Below are 21,749 nucleotides of genomic sequence, written 5' to 3'. Positions count from 1 at the left end.
AAAGAACAATACACACACCTCATAGAGTGTCTCTGCTGGCTGTGAATCCTTGAATTTGGTTGATCAGATGAAATAAGACCCAATAAGCTGTGTTTCTAATGGTTAGATGGTTAACAATAACATAATACATAATAACATTTTCATTTACAAACTGCTAATATCTGGCCAGTATGGGGCTTGAACCCATGACCTTGGCATTATTAGCACCACGCTCTGACCAGCTGAGCTAACTGACCTATGAAGCTATAAAAATGTGTAAAAACATGGTTACGAGCAGTGCGTTACTTTTTACAGTAACTTGTACTGTAACGCAATATTTTTTTAAAGAAATAACGCCGTTACCATTACATTATGCTGCGTTTGTTGGTTACTTTGCTAGCTGCGGTGTACTTCCTGTTTACAGTGGCTCTACATATTTTTGCAGGACGCCGTGCCAACCACGGTAAAACAAGAAGAAGAAGAAGAAGAAGAAGAAGCATTGTCAGCATGTTTCTGTCACGTGCACCAATCATAGCGAGTCAATGCGAGAGCAGGACGAGCTACTCAGAGTGGAAATATGCGTATTATTTTACTCATTTGTCTCCAAACGATTACTTTACATTACATTACTGTGCTAAGGCTGAAAAATTACTGTTTTAATTTTGGAGCAGCTGTTTTGTGCTTTATATGCGCATCATTTATGGTTGTTTTATGGCAGTTTTTGTAAAGCAGAGTTGGTCAAAATGTATTCCTAATGTTAATTCAGATTGCTTTCATTTATTTATTTTAGAAGGTTTTTGTGTTTATGTTGAACATTATTGCTAGTTTTTGTACTTAACCTGTAAGGGAGCATTCTAAGGCTAAACACAACGGTTTTATGATGCTGAAGCCACTTTAATTTTTAATAATATTCAGGTTGTTTTGTGTGTTATTTATTTCACAATTCCTTGTAATATTTACAGTTTCTGCTGGTCTCAGATAAATAAACTGGTATTGAAAGAATACTTAGTGTTTCAGTCAGATTGGTGTTTGTAAAGATTAATACTGAGCAGAGTTTAGTTCTGTTAATGTAAATGATTATAAACTGTAGGGTTGGATACAGTAACATTTCATTTATCAGAGGCTTTTATACAAAACAATGTTAATACAGGGGCACAGTTGATCAACAGTGGATTATTATATTATTACACCACTAATATGAAGCTGTACGGACACAAATGACCCAAAATAAATAATACATTCTTTCATTCTAAGTAACTCAAAAGTTACTTTTTGCAGTAACGCATTACTTATTTCAGTAACTCACACAACACTGGTTATGAGTTAAAGCGCTTACGGTTCAAAACACCTAGAAAGTGGTGAGTAGACAATTAAAGCATGATATAACAACTGTAGCACAACTAGCATGTGGTTAAGATACATGGGTGTTTGTTGAGAGCTGATTGAACAAAGGCTATTGATTGGTAGCCTTTCAAATTGGTAAAAAAATAAAAATAAAGATTTGATGACGGAGTTGGAATTCCCTCATAACTGAGGACCAAAATAAGACCACACACTATCATAACTGTTGACATTAAGATGGAACTGTAAGAGAAAAAAGTTACACCATGAGATGGATTTTTAGAGCCCCGCCCCCAAAACTTAAAAAAAAGTGATGCCCAGTTGTACATGTAAGTGGTGTAGTGTATATCTGCCATGTGAAAGATCATCTATGCTGTCACACACAGGGCCTCATAGCTCAGAGGTTAGAGCACTGGTCTCTTAAACCAGGGGTCGTGAGCTCAATTCTCACTGAGGCCTTCTCTGGCCTGTGGAGTGTATCACTGATTGTGATTCTGATAAGATGTTTATTCTAAGAACAAACACTCTGTTTTAATATAGATTTAAGCTCATTTCAAAATGAGCCAATTTGTATCAGGAAACAGCTTAATAATTTTTCACTATTACTGAGTCAGTTTTTACTTAGATTAGTTGTTTTCTTCTTGTTCCAAAGCTTTCATTTGCAAAATTAAAAAAATAAAATAAAATAAAAAAAATAATTATTATTTGTTTATAGTCAGTATATTTCACTTATTATTGTGCTGGCGGAAGTTTGATTTCAAGTAATTTATTCTAATAATCATCCATTTCTGTTTATTTTAATGCTTTAGAATATTTATCAGGACCTTCTTATTTTAAGATTTAACATATTTTTTCAATATTTCTTGTTTAGTAAATTTAACTTGCTGCATCCTGATTAGCAATCATTTACTAGCTTTAGGTTTGGACCAGACGTGGGCCACAGTCTAGTATTGGTCACACCCAAAAGTATCGCTCAAAATACATACAGTATATGTCGAACTGTACATAGAACTGTAACATGGTTCCCCAGTTTAACACTAAATTATAATTTTTATAAATTTTTTCATGGCAATTACTATTACAATGTAAATTATCTGAACTCATTTCTAATGTAATTACAATTACAACAGCAACATATTTTTAAAATTACAATTATACCATCATTTTAATTCATGATCACTAGGGATGTAACGATTAATCGTAAGGCAGTTAAAAATTGATTCATAGGTATCACAGTTCACGTCGATGCTCTGAAAAATTAATCGCAGTACTTTTTTTAAACAGCAGAGGCCGCTATCTATTTATCCTTCCAGAGGTGTTGGCGGCAGGCAGAATCTGCTACTACTTTCTGTCTGGCCGCCTTCTACTCTTAAACATGTTCATAAATGATTCCTTACCCCTTTAGCACCAAAAGAATATCTGTAATATTACGTGAATATCTTTAAAAGTCACGTTTTTCTATTAGCTCTGTCTGCTAGCATAGCATCTCTTCTTCACCGGTAAATTAGCTGCATGCCAACCGACCACTGGGTTACCAGCGCCCTCTGCTGGTCCAAATAAATCTGACGAAAGAGACAGTGCAGAGTGGTTTTTTTTTTAAGTCCAATTGTTAAGGCACAAAATACATTTTCAGTTGCACTTTTAAAAAGAAAAAGAACTATTATGTAGTTTTGCATTGTTTACTAGAGAACCAGAATTTAAATTAATAGGCTTCTTCTTCATTTGTATTATTCCTTTATTTATTTCATTCAAGATTTATTTTTAGTTCAATTGCATTGTTTTGAATAGTTTATCAATGGTTATCAATTATCAATCAATAGTTTTCCCCCCCCAAAAAAATAAAGGAATATTTTTAGTCATAATTTGTCTACAGTCCCATTTTGTAAAATAAATCGTGAGAGAATCGTATCGTGAACTCAGTATTATAAAAATGACAAAAACCAAAAATCACCCAAAATCAAAAGTAAGGCTATAGCAAGGCATTTTTTTTTTTGAAAATTAAAAAAAAAAAAAAAAATTGAGTTAGAACCATCATTAGACCCTAAAAACTATGTGAAATATAATACACACACGTAAACAGGGCTAAGAAAGCAGTAAGGCACAAAAATGACAAAAACCAAAAATCACCCAAAATCAAAAGACTATAGCGAGGCATATTTTTTCAAAAAATTAAAAAAAATAAAGAATTAGTTAGGACCATCATTAGATATCAAAACACAACAACATAGGTTTTAAACAGTAAAGATAATAAAGTGCTTTTCTGTATCACAGATTACGTGGATCAGCTCCTAGACCTCCTATTTGAAAAGGTCTTGGAGGACTCCGCCCCAGCTGATGTCAATCCCCGTCCCTGTAGATCTGTCTGCTCAGTTTGACAGACCTGAGAAGCAGCAGGTGGTTGGCAGATATGTGTCCAGGTTCAGTCAAGGGCAGGTCTGAACCCCACATAATGTCCTTGGTCGTCTGGGAACTCAGTTCTTATTCTTAGGACAACACAAGCAGGGAGAGGAACCCAAAAAGCCCCAACACCAGCTCACAAAGCTTCTATATGCCAAGTACCTAGAACCACTGAAAACACAACATATTGTGTAAAAATGTGTTTTGGATGACTTGTGTGTGTCATCAACAATAAAAGTTTCATGTTTATACATTGATTTGTGTGATTTCAGTCTTTCATTTCAAACATATTATCCCCATAGCTGTAGAGGTCCATAGTGTGCTCTATATACTGTATATATAATGAATGCATTCTGCAGGTAGAACACATTCAGACACACTACTACCAGACCTGGATGCTCCACCATACAAGCAGGTGTCTTTAGAAGCTGATGTATTCATCTTGTAACATATATAAAATGAAAAGATAAGTGAGCCAGGCTAGCAGATAATAATCATTACTATTTCATTAACTAATGATTGACATTAGCTGTGGTATCTCCCTGGAGAAGATGTTTTCTGGCTCTGTTGCCATGGTTACACAGATTCCACAAGTACACCTATGCAAAGAAAGTGAATGAACATCTGAAAACACTGCCAGTGCAGTTTCATTTGGCTGTTTTTAACATCAATGTGTTTAACCATAAAGGCAGTCGACCACCAGAGAACGCTTTAACCTTTGTCTTGTGTTAGTGTCAGCACCGACTAGTTTTTAGTTTTTAAATACATAAAAGAGTCACATTCATGTGTTTATTGATCAAGGCTTTTTGACTTTGTCAGGAACCTCTATTTCAACAAAATAAAATAAAAAAATAAAAAAAATAATAAGATTATAAATCAATAATTAGAGCCAAAACTGAAATGATAAGTGCACTGTCAGCTGACACACTGACAGACAGCTCCTCTCCTAACCAGCCCTGCTTCAACATCAACCACAACAACCACAGCCACTAATGTCCAGTGACCCCAGAGACATTTATATATATATATATATATATATATATATATATATATATATATATATATATATATATATATATATATATATATATATATATATATACACACAGTACATACAGTGTGAACAAATTTAGTTAATGTACTGAAATTTTCCTTGAGTATTATTTTTAGGGGATAACTTTACATTTCCACTGATGTCATTACTCAGTACTTTTATATTCAATCAACTTATTTTTTTCTTTGTCACTGGCCACGTTTACATTTGAGCTTTAAATCTTCTTTAATTCAGAATAAAAGTTAAATCATCTTTAATTTCACCTTGTAAACATTTAATTCCTAATGCAAATTGAATCCCAACTTAAACTTAAATCTGAATTAGGTGGCTGGTTTATTCCGATTTCATTTCTGAATTAAATAATTCCTCTATCTTGTAAACACTTAATTCCGCTTTAATTTAATCCACTTAAACACTGTTATTAACTAGTATTTTCATTATGTACTTTATTTCAGTATTATTTTGGGCTGAATTTGAGAAAGTCTGAATCTTTAATCGTTCTCCTCATAAAGTCTGTTTCTGTTTTTCTGTCCACATTTACACAAATAAGGGTCTACATGGTGGTAAAATACATCAAGGTCTGAACAAAACATTTTTCTAGTGCAAAAAAATGCAACTTTCACCATATTTGCAATTTTTTCACTGTCACTGATGTTTCCATGCAGGAAAATAGCAACAAAATGTGAAATGAGATCAAATTGTTGGTTATCTTTTACTGAGGCCAAAATGTTTGATAATTCCAGGGGATCTATTGGGGGATTTACCATAGTGTTACAGATTGGTACAAAGTGCACAGCCATGTCCAGCTCATCATGTCAATCAGGGAGATCTGCTGCACCTGTAGAGTTGAGCACGACTGTGAGTTGTTGACAATCAGCTGGACTGGACTATATAAGGAGGATTTTCACTCTTCATTCAGTTGCTGTGAGAAATTGGATTCAGAAGGTTCTGCACCATGTGCTGGCCTTCTTTAAAGCTTGAGTTTGACTGTGAATAATTGATCCAAGTACTTCTATGATTGTTTGTGGTGAACACTGCCCTCTTAGTTTTGTAGTTTCCACCTAATTATTCTAATGAAAATTTGTAAATCATAAACTTTGCAAGTTGTAAAACTTACAATTCTTCTCAAAACTAAAGATTCAGCATTTTTCCACTTATTAAAAATGTTATAGGTTATTCAGATGAATTGGTTAGTGCTAAATCAATTTTAACCTCACAGGTGTTTGCTTTTTTATAAAGGTTTATAAAGTATTTATTTTGAATGAATTAATCATGACTCCATTTAGTTGGTGAGCAATAAAAATTTGTCAAGTTTTGGTATAAATTGGTCAACACTGTAAATTATTACTGAAAACATTGACATCTATAATTAACTATGGCAACGTTTGGATTTTATTTACTACTCAAACCATGACTCAGCAACAACAGTATGCATCTAAACTAACGTGTACACTACAAATTAATACTATTTATTATCCTGTTTTTATTGTAGTGTTTTTAAATAAAATAAATTATTATTGATTACATTAATGGGGTCAGAGGGTGGAGCTTATAACCACAAAACCAAGAGTGTCAAACTTATCAGAAATCATTCATTTAGGTTTAGATTGTAAAAGGAGAGATACAGATAAATATTTTATATGTCTGGCCCTGATGTGAAATGAGGATGAAAGCTGATCATGTTTAAAGTTCATTGTTTTATGGTGTAGGTGATCTTAACAGTGTTACAGTCCAAATAGTATCCAGATAATCTGGTGACTGACTATCTACTGTGAGGCTGGTGTGAGGAACAATGGATGTTAGAACTTCTACCATTTCACACTTTTGCTAAAACAATTACATCTATATTGAGGACAGTAAATATATTTATTTTACATGTTATAATACCACTAGCCACTAACACAATGACAACACTAGCCTCTTTGGTGCTCTAGGACAGGTTTTATTTTGGCCCCTCTTATATGGTGTTTTATATATCAAGCAATTGATATTTACATTATTGTTATATTATTATTATCAGAATAATTTCTAACACTTACATAATGGTCTATACAATATCCACAAAGACGCTTTACATAAATAGAAAACATGAGTAAAATTAATTTTTTTAGACATTTTATTTAATTTTGATAAAAGTGTTTCACATATAAAATTACACAAACAAGTGAATAAAAGCCGATTTAAATATTTTAGTAACAGGTTTCAAATACAAATTATTAATATTATTACAGTAAAGCATTGCACAAAAACAAGATACTGATAAAAGATAGATAGTGATGTGTTGGCTCATCAAAGATTGTTTTTAATTTAAATACTTATGACTAAAATGTTTTTCTATTGACATTCACATTTTGTGAAAAAAAACAAAACTTCCAGATTTGACGTAACATTACTATTTGTTTCTCTCTTTGTCTGCACATGCTGTTAAAGGTCAACATTACAAGAAATGCAATATTTCATAGACAGCAATGCATGTTTTGTTAGTGTAATTAAATAAAATAATTTATTTTATTGTATAATGTGACCATCACCAGCCCTCCCTGTAAGGAAAGGTAAGACATACTTTATAAAGGAGGACATAAAAAGAAAGGGCAGTGTTACACCTAGATGGGGGGAAGGGAACAGGGAAGAGGGAGTCAGGGTAGAAAATGGAAAGGGTGGAGAAGAGCTGATTATTTTAAAGTGAGAGTGAGATGTGATGTTATAGTTGTGTATATTGTGCGTATTGTAATCAAACCAGTCTGGTGACCAGTGTGGAGCTTAGCTATAAAAGTGGTGGCTGTGTACAGAGAGAAGGAGTGAGTGGTAAAACCTAAAACAGGTATTTAGGATCAACATGTCTAAAGTTAAGCCCAGTAACAGTTTTATCCCACAGTCCAAGGCCAGTACATTGTAGACCAATGTTTGTGCAGGAACCGCTACTGTAAACCCAAGCACTGCCCCAGGCCTGAAGATGCAGCCAGGCTAGCAGAAAGAGCCCCCCCCCCCCCCCCCCACCCCCCACCCCCCACCACCACCACCAGGGCCAAGCAGCCCCCCAGACGTCTCCAAGATTCTAAGGTGAGAGGCAGCCACTGCCCCCCACATACACACCATACTGGGTCAAAATGTTTACCCAAGAATGGGTAAAAACTATTCATGTTGATGGGTTAAAACTACTAATAAATAGTTAATAAGGTTATCAGTTCAGCTGGGGTTAAAAACAATCATATATTTATTAACATGTTTTTACTTTAACTTCAGTATATTGTAATTTCTTATAAATAACCATTAAACAATGAAATAACAAAATGCTATTCCAATTTTTTTCATTGCCACTGAACAATACTTATATATATATATATATATATATATATACACACTGAACAACAATATAAACACTTTTGTTTTTGCTCCTATTTTTCATGAGCTGAACTCAAAGATCTAAAACATTTTCTATAAACATTAAAGATCTGTTTCTCTCAGATATTGTTACAAATGTGTGTAAATGTGTGTTAGTGAGCAGAGATAGCCCCTCCCACCTCACAGGTGTGTCATATCAACATGCTGATTAGACAGAATGATTATTGCACAGGTGTGCCTCAGGGTGGCCTCAGGGTGGCCACAATAAAAAGACAAAAAACAACAATTTTACACCTTAGCAGCCCACTGCTCCTCTGTGGTGGTTACATTAGGGATTTTTCAACATTGGGGTTGTGACCCCATGTGGGGTCACCTGGAAATGAATTGGCATCGCCTGAAATGTCTAGTAATAATGAAAATAAAATAAAAAATACAGATATTTAAAAATAATAAATGTAAGTTCTAAAATAAATTAAAACATGTAATAATAATAAAATAAAAAATTCATACTTTGTCAGCCCACTGCCATTTTTAAAATAATTACTAAACATATTTTATAAAATGTAATTAATCTATTTTTATTTATCTATTTTGCACATTTAAAATAATCTATACATAATATCTCTAAAATAGATATACAGTTCAGGAAGAGGCAGAATGAGCTTAAATAATTATATATATTACATTAACACCTCACACATGATGTCATACAACTGTATTCTATACTTTCACTTTGTCAAATATAAATCTATATAAAATGCAGTATATAAATATCTGAGCCTGCACTTATTGTTACTTTGTCCACTGATAATGGCTACTCTGTATTTGTAAAACAAACATGATCAAAACACTAATTTTAGAGAAATAAGTGTCCATAAATGTGTGATATAAAATGTGAACCAGTCACTGAGCTGTCAGTTCATTGATGTGACTTTATTTTATGACTGTGTAATTGGTTCATCATGACCTTGTAACTTTTACAACCTAAACTACCTCTTTTTTTCACTTATTCCCTGCAGTTACCAGCAGATAACTGCAGAGAATACCTTCTATATGAAGGGCCACACTTTAATGGGGAATGGGCCATGTGTCAACAGCAGTAGAGAATGAGGACAGCCTGCTGCTGGACCCCCCTCTCCTGACGTCCACATTGCTCCAGTGCAGAGCCAAACAGGTGTGCTCACTGTGGAGGGCACTGTGGTGATGGTAAACATGACAGTAGTGGGTCTCACAGTACACTGATCCTCACACACTCACCACAGTCTGAAAGTAGGACTCTACATGACACTAACATCTCCCTATGTTCTTTGTTTGGTGGATCCCATCAGGATGAGGGAGGGGCTTATTTATATTTGTCTATTTATCACTTAAACAATTTTACACAAGAGGCCGTGCTGTTGTGCTGAAATCACACCACTGCTGATATTCAGCACAACAGCATGATTTACAGTGTGATATTACTTTTATACAACAGTTCTACAAGTGCATTTTATTAGTTAACAGTATTAAGTGACAACAAATTATTGATTTATGTATTTCATCATTTATTTGGCTCCTCCAAAACAAATAGGTCCACATCTGGAAGGGAGACGAGGCTGTTGCCAGGTGCATGTAAATGGCAACTTAAAAACAGTTTAAAATAAAATAAAATATATTAACATCAACAAATAACAACAACACAGTATCTTGCATCATCAAATTCTTACACATCTCACAAGATAAAACAAGTCCAACTTTTAGCTGAGGATACAGATGTGGAAACTCCAAACATCTGCAGGGGAAATTTGCAGTGTTTCAGCAGCATTAGATAAATAAACGGGGTAATAAATAATAGGAGATATTTACACACATGGGAGATGGGCCTTTACACAGTACAGTGAGAAAGAGGAAAACAATGCGTGTTTTTCATTTTATGTTTGTATTTGGCTAATGTTTTATTTTAAGAGTTATTTAACTCTCTGTAATATGAATCATTTCAGTTGGTTAATGACTGTGTTAAAGGACACAAAGCTTCAATTTAAAACAAACTGCATATCTCAGTTTTACCAGTAGGAGGCAGTGTGGTGCCGTGTTTCATTCATGAACTCTCTTTGTTAGTGAACTCGTTGTTTCCTCAGTTTTGCTGAGTCATGCTGTACTGAACAGACGCACTGTCGTATTCCTCATCTTTTCTCCTGTTTACACAGGTTTGTAAAGCTTGAAAACATGTCAACATGTGTAAGAATGTGGTTTAACACTAAAAGACAAGCTAAAACATAAATGAAAGGTAGTTAAAGAATGTTTTTGTTAAGAAGCAGGTACTTTTAATTTGTGTTACGTGCAGGCCAAGATGGCGCTGCTGATCGTAATGTGTTTGTGGTTACTACAAAATAAGAGTCTGGTTTAAGTTATTGCTCCAGTACATTTCACTCAGTAATAAATATTGTGTTTCTGGTAAAAATGTAAATGTTTATATTATTAGGTTATAGTCATTGTTAAACATGTTGAATGATAAAAGTATATAAAAGCTTGTAGTTGTTTTAACAAGGAAACACAGATAAATATGTTTATTTTTGATATTATTTTGATGGTTTACCTGAGGTATATTTGAACTAAAGGTAAAGTAATTAAGGGCTGAAAGAAATAAATTCTGTTTAATGGCTGAAAGAAAGTTCATCTATGCAGTTTTACACTGTTCACACTTAGAAATATGGTAATGGTGATTTGTGTACATATGTCTATTGTGTGACTGAAAATGATGTTATACAGAGAAAAGACAGTTAGTAAAAATGAATTCATTTTAGATATTGATGAATAAAAGAGAATGCTGAGTGAAGCTGCTCTGAACAGACGTACTGTCGTCTTCCTCATGTTTTCTCCTGTTTACACAGGAACTTCATTAGTTTATTTGTCTTCAGTCTGAGACCTCTAACACATGACAGAACTTTACACAATAAAACATGTAATTCTTAAATAGACTTTTTTATAATTTGTTTAGATAAAATCTAAGTTTAATTTTTTAATTCTTAATTTTTGAAGGTGAGTACAAACATGACAACAGTATAATGCACACTATAGTAAATTATTTTCCTTTTTAAAAAGCTGCAATTAATTATTAATATATTTATAATATAATTAAATTAATTAATTATAATATATATATATACCCAACTCCCATGAGGAAAGCCAAAATATGTCAGAAGGTAAGCTTTATGTTTTCTGAGTAGATTCTCACATGTTTTTTAAATTAAAAAAATTCAATTTTACTTCTGGGCAGAAACACACACACACGTACGCACGCACTCACACATACATACGCACAGAAACACAAGCATTCACACATATACACAGAAACGCACTCACATGCACAAACAGAAACATATACACTCACATTAACAAAAGTTATTTGTTCATCTTGTTATAGTGCATTCAATTTGAAAACATGTTAATGTTTTTGAAATAAATGTCCTGTGTGACACACACACACACACACACACAGTTATTGTTAATTAGTTATTTCTTCATATTGTTATATAAGTTATCTGTTCATATTCTTGTAGTGCATTCACTTTTTACATTAAATTTGAAAATGTGTTCATGTATTTGAAATAAATTACCTGTGTTCCTATCGGCATCAATATATTTTTACATTTAGCAGTTCATTGCTACATCGTAATGCATCTGAAGTTTGTGTAAAATGATGATAATCTAATAATCTAGTGCAGTCTGCTGTTGCTATAGTGAAGGTGAGGCAACTTTAAGGAATAAAGTCCTTCATCTGACAAAATCAAGGTGGTAAAGATGCATAACATTCCCAAGTAACTTTTTTAATTGTTATTTACTAATATGATAGAAAATAAATAAATATATATATATTCTTATTCCCACAAAAATACTATGACATTTTTACCCAAAATGTTTGTGACCTGATGTCTTTTACATAGGCGCAATAGATTAAGCAGAAGGATTGATTTCCCAAGATGGAATCGAAATGGTTAATTACTAAAATAATAGTAATTTAATAAATACATGAATTAATTGTTATTTTTATAAAAAAAATATTAACAAAATATTTGTGACCTGATATCTTTTAGATGGGCTCAATAGATTTTCCATGATTTTCCATGATTTATCCCAGGGGTCACCAACATGGTGCCTGCGGGCACAATCTAACCCACATGAATCACCTGAGGGGGCCTCAGGAGCTGTAGTAATCAATGAGCTCCATCCCAAATCTGAATTACTTTCTAGGATTCAAACTCACAAAGATGAATACATATGAGAAATGTAGTTACTACTCAGTAGAGTTTTAGTAATAAATTGTTACTATATCTAAATATGTTCATTGTCACTGAAACATTGTGACCAGTGTTTTAAAATGTTGCAGATTTGGTGTGTATATATATTTATATATAATAAATCCACCTATATATTCATAATATATTAAAAAAAATGCAAGGTGGATTTTCATAAAATATGACATTGTTACATATTAAAAATCACACAAGTTATATGATTATGTAAAAGTTGTTTGTTAGTAAGTAGTAAAATAGGAAGATGATAATTTTTTATGAGATGTAATGAAAATGAAACAATTGCAGACATTAGGAGAAATAAAGTGTTGTATGTTGAAACTACCTTTTTAAATTACTGCTCGCCTTCCTTATTATCTTACTCTATAATTAAAGTGAAAACGTGAACGGGGGGAGTATTTTCTTTATTTATTAGTTATTTAGTTGTTTTTATTTTTATGTTGTCAAGTTAGTTGGTCCACTTAACCCTGATTGACTCATAATCCAGTAGGTGGCGGTAATACAACTTTCAGGATGTCAACCGCAATAAAAAAAAAACGAAGAAGAAGAAGAGCGCTACTTCCGCTCGTCAACAGCTCCGTCTTGCTGAGCTGCTGCTGCTTACTGGTCATAGCCCGTGGTGGTAAGTGTTACTTACACATATTAGTAAGAATGTCGCTTTTTAAACATTATGAGACAATGTTGTTCATATCACTTTACTTAATGAATGGGAAGTGTTTACAAGTTATGAACACGTCATAAAAACATTGAAATGAAAACCAACGACCGCTAGCATGGCGTGGCTAATGCTAGCAGCCCGTGTCAGAGGAGTTTTGGCCTGAAAATGTAGTGCAATGTCAAAATTTCACTCAAACTTAGTCGGGTAATAAGATTTCCTTGATATTCACCTGATAAGATTTAATTATAATATAATTAATTATTATATATTTAATTATTAATCCAGATGTCTTAACTAGGGGATAATGAGACAATGGAAGACAGGAAGGCCTTCATTGAGTTCCTGAAAGAACTGTTGAATCTGGATCCCTTCATTACGGGGTCATACCTGAGCCAGACAGCAGAGAACAGTGAGTAACTGCACTGTTTAAGCATTCACGCACATGGAAATCAACTTGTTGTTCTTTTGAATTTTGTACTAATCTTTATAAATTTCTCCTCTAGTCAAACCGAGGCACAATCGGCCTTTAACTGGGATGCTGAGTACCCCGTTTTTAATGAGAACTACAAATATGGACTCATTGTGACATATTAGACCAAAGATTGCAGTATTGAGTATTTTCTCTCTCATGCAATTGGCATAATTTAGCAACAATTTGACAATAAACATTTATGATTTACCTGCTTTGTTAATGTTTTATTAGTTTTGATCTCTTTCTCAAACATTTATTTCAGCTTTTTGGGGAAGTACCTGACATTGTAGTGTGTTAAAAGTTCTGCAACGCTGCTAAAAGTCTTGGATAGAAATGAAAAGGGGCTACAGTAATGCCACTGATACAATAACAGATCATATTATTAGAATTGGTAACACATTTGTGATGGAATGAAATCTGACAAAATATTGATTGATTTATGAACAGTAGTGATCATTTTGATTTAAAAAGGGTTGATGATGGGTGAAGCTAAAAAAAAACTTCACACCAAAATAATAAAGAGTCTCTGCTCTCTAAAAGGTGACAGAGAGATTGTTCACCCACTGAATTTATCAAAATGATGGATAAAATGAGGACCTGAATTATAATTAGAAACTACAAAATAGATCCCCTGGAATTATCAAACATTTTGGCCTCAGTAAAAGATAACCAACAATTTGATCTCATTTCACATTTTGTTGCTATTTTCCTGCATGGAAACATCAGTGACAGTGAAAGAATCTTGTCAATAAATTGCAAATATGGTGAAAGTTGCATTTTTTTGCACTAGACAAATGTTTTGTCATGACCTTGATGTACTTTACCACCATGTAGACCCTTATTTGTGTGAATGTGGACAGAAAAACAGAAACAGACTTTACGTGGAGAACGATTAAAGACTCAGACTCAGACTCAGACTAAAATTCAGCCCAAAATAATACAAAAATCATGTAAAGTGTAAAGATCAGATGTATTTGATGTAAAGCTCTTTGTTGTTAGTATTTAGTAGTTCAGTGTGCTCACAATGACAATGTGTGTTTCTGAAGTGTGTTTATTTGTTAGTGTTGTGGTTGAATGAGCTTCTTTTGAGACGTGTATCAAGTGTTTTGTTGGTGAGAAACACTTTAGTGGATGACATTAACTGTTGAGCTGAGATGACTGATGGATATACAGGCTGTGTTTAGAGTTTGGAACATGTGACTTCAGTTTCAACCAATGCTTTTTAGCAATAAAAACAAAACTGTAATGTCACAATTTCAGTGGAAGAACGGAACGTTCCATTCCTTCTATTTCTTTTCATTTGTTCTGTTTTCTTTGGGTCGTACCAAGTGTTCCTCTGTTTCTGTAACTTTACGTTTACTAACGTCTGTTAGCTAAACTCACTAAACACTCAGATATTTGTTTTACAGGAAAACATACACAGAAATGTGATATGATCCCAAACATGGTTTAGTCCATGTCATGCAGATATTTCATGATTATTAGATTTTAAACGAGATTATGGTGAAATTTGGCCTATTCGTCCATTTGCTAAATTTACTGAATATTCAGTCGCCTTCAGTGAAAAATAACATGTAAATGTGTCATTTTCTCCCAAAACATTAATGTGAGACATTTCTGTGTAAAACTGGATCCTGATTTTAAATGAAGAGAAAAACAAACAAGAAAAAAAAATTACATGTTTTCTCTTATCACAGATATCAGTCTATGCATTCAAAACAACTCAGGATTTTACAACTTCCTACTTAAAAAAGTGACCTTGAACGCCACCTGAAGGCGGAGCTCCAACTCAGTAAAGTCAGGAAATAAAAATAATGTAATATTCTATCAGTCGCCATGTTTGAGATATTTCAACGTGTCGCTGATGAAACGTAGAATTACAGCTGCTTCCTGATTGGCTACAGTCATGAGTCAGCTTTACACTCACACACACACACACACACACACACACACACACACACACACACACACACACACACACACACACACACACACCCCTGTCAGGAACTCACACATCCTGGTGAGCTCCTGTGCCACAGGATTGTTTCTTAAAGCACATGAATGTAGATCTGTGTGTAGCACTAACAAAGGCTTTAGGACGTCCTCATAAACAAATTGAGATTAAAACCTGGAATGTGAGAGAATTTGTTGCTTTTATTACTTCACGTTGCTGCTTTTCCTCCTCCAGACAAAGGTGTGTGTGTGTGTGTGTGTGTGTGTGTGTGTGTGTGTGTGTGTGTGTGTGTGTGTGTGTGTGTGTGTGTGTGTGTGTGTGTGTGTGTGTGTGTGTGTGTGTGTGTGTGTGTGTGTGTGTGTGTGTGTGTGTGTGTGCGTGCGTGCGTGCGTGCGTGCGTGCGTGGTGAGGACTCCTCCACACCCTCATTCCTTCCCAGTATAAAACATATGAAACCAGTTTACCCTCATTCTGCTGTGATGCATCACCAGTTACTGTAATTAAATACACCAACAGCTAAACCTGTCTTTGTTCCAGAGCCTTTTCAGATTTGAATGTAGTCCTAGTAATAATAATCACATTAAAAACACACTTCAGATCAGGCTTTACACCACCAGGATGTTTGGGACAATCACAGTTACAGTTTTTATCAGTTGTTAAACACAAATACTGCTATTTGAGACACAATGACCACAACATGGAACTCATGCACCAACCCTCCCTGAACCAATTCTGCTAAAATACAAACACAATCCCTGCTTTACACTTACATTTCAGTTGTAAAACACACTTTTTTCTAAACACTACATACAATTGTCTGCATTTGATACAATTTTCATGAAGAAAATCTCTTGTTTTCACCAGGAACACACTGTCATTTAAAATGATAAAGTTGATTGCTCTACGAGGTTCACTAACTGATCACATGACCAAACACCTGTCACACAGGTTTACAATTATCAATCAGAGCTTCAGCATAAAAGGACAACAGGTGAGTGTTTCTGTTCTGGACCAATGGATGCCAACATTAGAAACAGAGGCGGAGCCACAGGAGTGAGAGGAAGAGGAAGAGGAAGAAGAGGAAAGCAAAGGACTGTAATCTCTGATGAGATCTGAACCACTTTGGTTGATCATGTGATCAATCATGGTGTTACAATGAGGGATGTCCCATTGTTCACACACTCAACTTTGAATGAAAAAAAAAAACATTCTCAACGCTGGAAAATATGGAAATAATTGCTTTGTGAACGAGCTTCAAACAATTTAAGTTGTGCACAAATTAACATGATTTTGCCAAATTAAATTATTTTCATAATTCCACATTTCTTAATGCAGTCCAAGTATGATCTATACTATGAGCTAGTGTCTATATAGACAAGAGAAAGGTCATCCTACAGGGTCATATCTCATCACCATATATGGAATCAACTTGCTCTAGAAATAGATGAGAAAAAGACAACCTATCAATCAGTGAAACAGGGAGATTGTTGTTTGACCCCCAAGTTTAAATATATCTCAGTGGTACACTGACTCAAAAATGAAGGCCTCTAAGCTCTTTGCTGTGATGTATAAGAAACAGTTCATCTTTGTTCAAAAGAGTATAAACCTTTTAATATCAAGATATTAAATACTTTAATACACTTCTAGAGCGTTAGCTGTTAGCAGCTAGCAGAGCGTTAGCTGTTAGCAGCTAGCAGAGCGTTAGCTGTTAGCAGCTAGCAGAGCGTTAGCTGTTTGCAGCTAGCGGAGCATTAGCTGTTAGCAGCTAGCACTAAACAGAAGCAAATAAAATAAATAACTAGCTTAACAAAAAGACGCTGATCACATGGCAACAGTGGTCTATTAATTTATTTCATTGTAAATTAACGTCATTTTAAGATAACTGTGTATTTTAATGCAAATGTAAATAGTGACGTCACAGTTGATGTTGATGTGTGTTCATTACTGATATTTTATTATTTAATGTAAATCTGTAGGTTTTGGATCTTTTCACAAAATATGAATGTCAATAGTAAAATATTTTAGTATTAATAATAATAATTGATGAGCTAAATTATCACTAGAGCCACTTTAAATGTTTCTATTTTGTATCAAAGTTACAGTTTGTACTAAAGTCTTCAAGCTGCAGCTGTTTAAGTTCAGTTATTGTTGTTTTTATTTTGGTTAAAGCTATTAGTGCAATGCCTTTAATCTATTAATATTAATAATTTGTCATTTGAACCTGTTACTAAGATCTTTATTTAAATTAACTTTTATTTAATCGTTTGTGTTCTTTTGTGTGTGTGTGTGTGTGTGTGTGTGTGTGTGTGTGTGTGTGTGTGTGTGTGTGTGTGTGTGTGTGTGTGTGTGTGTGTGTGTGTGTGTGCGCGCGCTGGGACTATAACACACCTTCATTACTTCACTGGATAAAATATGTAGAACCAGTCCAACCTGAAGCTGCTCCCATTATGGGTAGAATTCAACATATGTGTCAGTTTGTTTCACTTTCTAGGGTTGGAGTCAATTACATTTTTCAATTACATTTACGTCTTCAATTATCCATGTTTGATTACGACTGAATTACAATTACAGTGACCACCATTTTTTCCATTTTCAATTATTATTGTCCCCTGAAAGTCAATTACAATTATATTCTCAATTACTAAGTTCAAATTCAATTAATACCAATTACAATAATAAATACCCCCTTATTTCCTTACTGTGTACATGACAATAAACACTGTGAATCTAGAAATGGATGCTCTAAAAGACCAGATTTGGGCCCCAGGCCTTGAGTTTGACACCTGTGCTTTACAGTAACAGACCACCAGGACGTCATATAATTGGCCAAAGGAAACGTCCTGGGGCAGCGTGGGATAAATATCACATTGTGTGCCACCATAACTACTGCACCATCATACCAAACTGGGTCCCTATAATGCCAACACAATCACATTTCTAGATGGACTTCATGATGCAGTGGTACAGGATAGACCAGAGCAGTCCAGGTTTTCTGGGCGACCGTGGCTCAGGTGGTAGTGGGTCGTCTTCTGATCGAGAGGTTGGGGGTTCAATCCCAGTACCTTGGGACACTGAACCCTAAGTTGCTCCCAGTGGTCGACTAGTGCCTTGAATGGCAGTCCTGTCCCACTGGTGTGTGAATGTGAGAGTGATTGGGTGAATGAGCTGATGTAAAGCGCTTTGAGACTGCTTCAGTGTGGTGATATAGCGCTATATAAATCAAGTCCATTTACCATTTGTTGTCTGGGATCGTGTTGGTTTCCATCAGGCTGCTCTGGTCCACAACTGGTTCACCAACCATCATCCATTAAAAGTTGTGTATTTGCCCCTGACTCAGCATTTTCTGAATCCTACAGAGGTGGTGTGTATATGACCACCAACCACATGCCCGTATATCTCTTCTGGTCCTCTGGAACAGGTCTGGGGGGACATTGATGTGAGGTCAAGGGGAGATCCTGTGGTCAGACCCCAACAGACGGATGGATCCATAAGCACACATTATTGTGTTTTTCTATGTTTACACTGTATTGTTTTATTTCTGCTTTAGCTGAATTTACTGAACTGTAAAATACATTATTGTAATAATTTAGAATTGAGTATTTCATTTTTTAGTTGGTGTGAAAACTCTGTGGAACTGAATAAAAACAGTGAAAACTAAAGACTGCAGTGTTTTCTATAAAGTAGACTAGTGTGTTGCTGCTCATTTGAAAGTGTATTTATATGATAGAAGTGTGTATCATTTTATTATTACAGTGATATTTAGACAAAGGATTGTTAGGTTATGATAGCAGAGTTTATATTTGACATAGATGTGAATGCTTTATTTCACAGTGTTGTGTCTTATTTGCTGTGGCTAGAGTTTTGACTCAATGAACAAAGTTTTACAGTTCACGTTCAATCAATAGATAGAAATAGAATAGAATAGAATCAACATAATAGCACAGGCCCCTCCCACCAACATTCCAGTACACTTTAAAGAGTGTTAATGTCTATGGTCATATTTCAGGTCAGAAGGTGAAATGATTCCATTACAAACTTTGAACAGTTCATTCAGATGGTCTTTATATGGTGGAGAACAGTGGTCTGGTGTGCTAATAATTGTGTGCTAATAATTGTATGCTAATAATTATGTGCTAATAATTGTGTTTTAATAAGTGTGTGCTAATAATTGTATACTAATAATTGTGTACTAATATATATGTGCTAATAGATGTGTGCTTATAATTGCTTGCTAATAATTGTGTGCTAATAACTGTGTGCCAATAACTGTGTGCTAATAACTGTGTGCTAATAATTGTGTGCTAATAATTGTGTGCTAATAATTGTGTGCTAATAATTATGTGCTAATAACTGTGTTAATAATTGTGTTAATAATTGTGTGCTAATAATCGTGTGCTAGTAATTGTTTGCTAATAATTGTGTTCTAATAATTGTGTGCAAATAATTGTGTGCTAATAATCATGTGCTAATAATCCTGTGCTAATAATCCTGTGCTAATAAATGTGTGCTAATAATTGTGTGCTAATAATTGTGTGCTAATAATTGTGTAGCCTGCCACACTCAGTGTTTCCCATACTTTTTACAGTCCTGTACCCCTTCAGACATTTAACCTGAAGTCATGTACCTCCTACTCCTGCACACTTAAAAAAAACATAATGGAATGCAGTGTTTTTCAACCTTGAGGTCATGACCCCAAGTAGGGTCACCTGAAATTCAAATGGGGTCCCCTGAAATGTCTAATAATTTATAATAATAGAAAATATCTCTCTAATAAATCATGATTTTTTTTTTCATATTATAACACCACACACAAACGCATTGTTAAACAACTATATTCTATACTTTTACTTTCTCAAATATAAATCTAGTTCAAATTAAATAAGTATAAAAATAGTATAAATGCTATAAATATATCTGAGCTGGTGCATCTCATCAAAAGCTAATTCTTTATTTATTTATTCAGTTTATTTCCGACATGGTAACATTCACTTTTTTTTTTTACATTTTTTTTTTTTTTTGTACATGCCAAAACAGGAGACGAGAGAAGCAGTTTGCTTATCTGGGTCCCGTCCCCTGTTTTACCATCGCAAATTTACATGGGTTTACATGTCTCTCTGGTCAAACATTCGTGAGTTGTTCTGAACAGTCCTTTTTTGTGTATTCTCATCTGTAGTCAGTGTTGTCTTGTTTTTATTCCTCCTCCTCTCTATCGTTGTTCGTGTTGGCCTTGTTCCCTGCCAGACGTTGTTAGCATTCCTCCAGTTCAAGAATAGTTCCTCTTTCGAAGGTGTTTGGAATGTTTTTCCCTTTTCATCCATAATGTCACCACTCGGGAATGTCTCTTTTGGACACACAAGTTTGCAGCTTGTTTTGTCTCTACATCAAGGTTAATCCAGCTGTTGTTAGTTCTATTGGCAGTGTTGTATTTTCCACTGTTAGATTTAACTTGTATAAACACATTATTATATCTTAGTTCATAAGAAAGGTAGTAATTTCATTGTACAGGAAAACGTGTTTCTAACTGCACATATGACAATAAACACTTTGAATTTAAATTTAATGTAATCCTTAATCACCCCACCACCTAGCAATTGAAATGAATAAATGACAGACCTTTTTTACTCTTGGTTTCCACATTTAATTCAGTCTCCGTAAAATAATCACATCTTAAAAAAAAAACTCTCCGTAGACGCTAAAAATGTATAATATTAAAATGGAGTCACGACACATAAAGAGTTGTGAACTAGTGATGTAATGTCATATACAGTGTAGCCCTACAGTAAAATGCGTCTCTGAATCTGACCTATCCTGTTAATGAATAATATATAATAATATAAGAAGAATAACTGCAATATCATAAAAGAAAATGCAAGTGAGGATGCAGGTGCTGGCAATAGCATTGGCTAGCATTAGCTTAGCTTTAGCAATATGCTAGCAACATCATTAGCCTCATTGAAATGAAAACACTTACAAGATGTATATGAGGTGTTTCATACATGATTAATTACAAACACTATGTATTCTTATAATAGTATTATTAGGATATATTTTATGTAATCTTATTTTGAAGGGCCAAAGCATAGAGACATGAAGCTGATAAAAGACAGATGTTCTCCACCAGATTATAGCTAAACAGCTAGTTTCCATCTGTATAAAACATACAATAACATTGTCAAGTCCTCCTTAATTTTGTGCTGTTCCTGACTTGATGGAACCTCTCTTTACCGGATGTTTGCCCCGGATTTCACTCAAGAACCAGA

At 34.3% G+C, this 21,749-nt stretch overlaps 1 non-coding gene across 1 annotated transcript; it reads left to right on the top strand.

The window, feature by feature from the left end:
- The first annotated feature begins 1,706 nt into the window (after positions 1 to 1,706).
- trnak-cuu (transfer RNA lysine (anticodon CUU)) lies at positions 1,707 to 1,779 on the top strand. The gene has a single exon. It is a non-coding gene; the product is annotated as a tRNA-Lys (tRNA).
- The last annotated feature ends 19,970 nt before the right edge of the window (positions 1,780 to 21,749 follow it).

This window comes from Gouania willdenowi, unplaced genomic scaffold (assembly GCF_900634775.1).
Source record: "Gouania willdenowi unplaced genomic scaffold, fGouWil2.1 scaffold_269_arrow_ctg1, whole genome shotgun sequence".
Classification (NCBI taxonomy): Eukaryota; Metazoa; Chordata; class Actinopteri; order Blenniiformes; family Gobiesocidae; genus Gouania; species Gouania willdenowi.
Note: the sequence above shows the minus strand (reverse complement) of the source record. Positions and strands in the feature narration are given on the sequence as shown.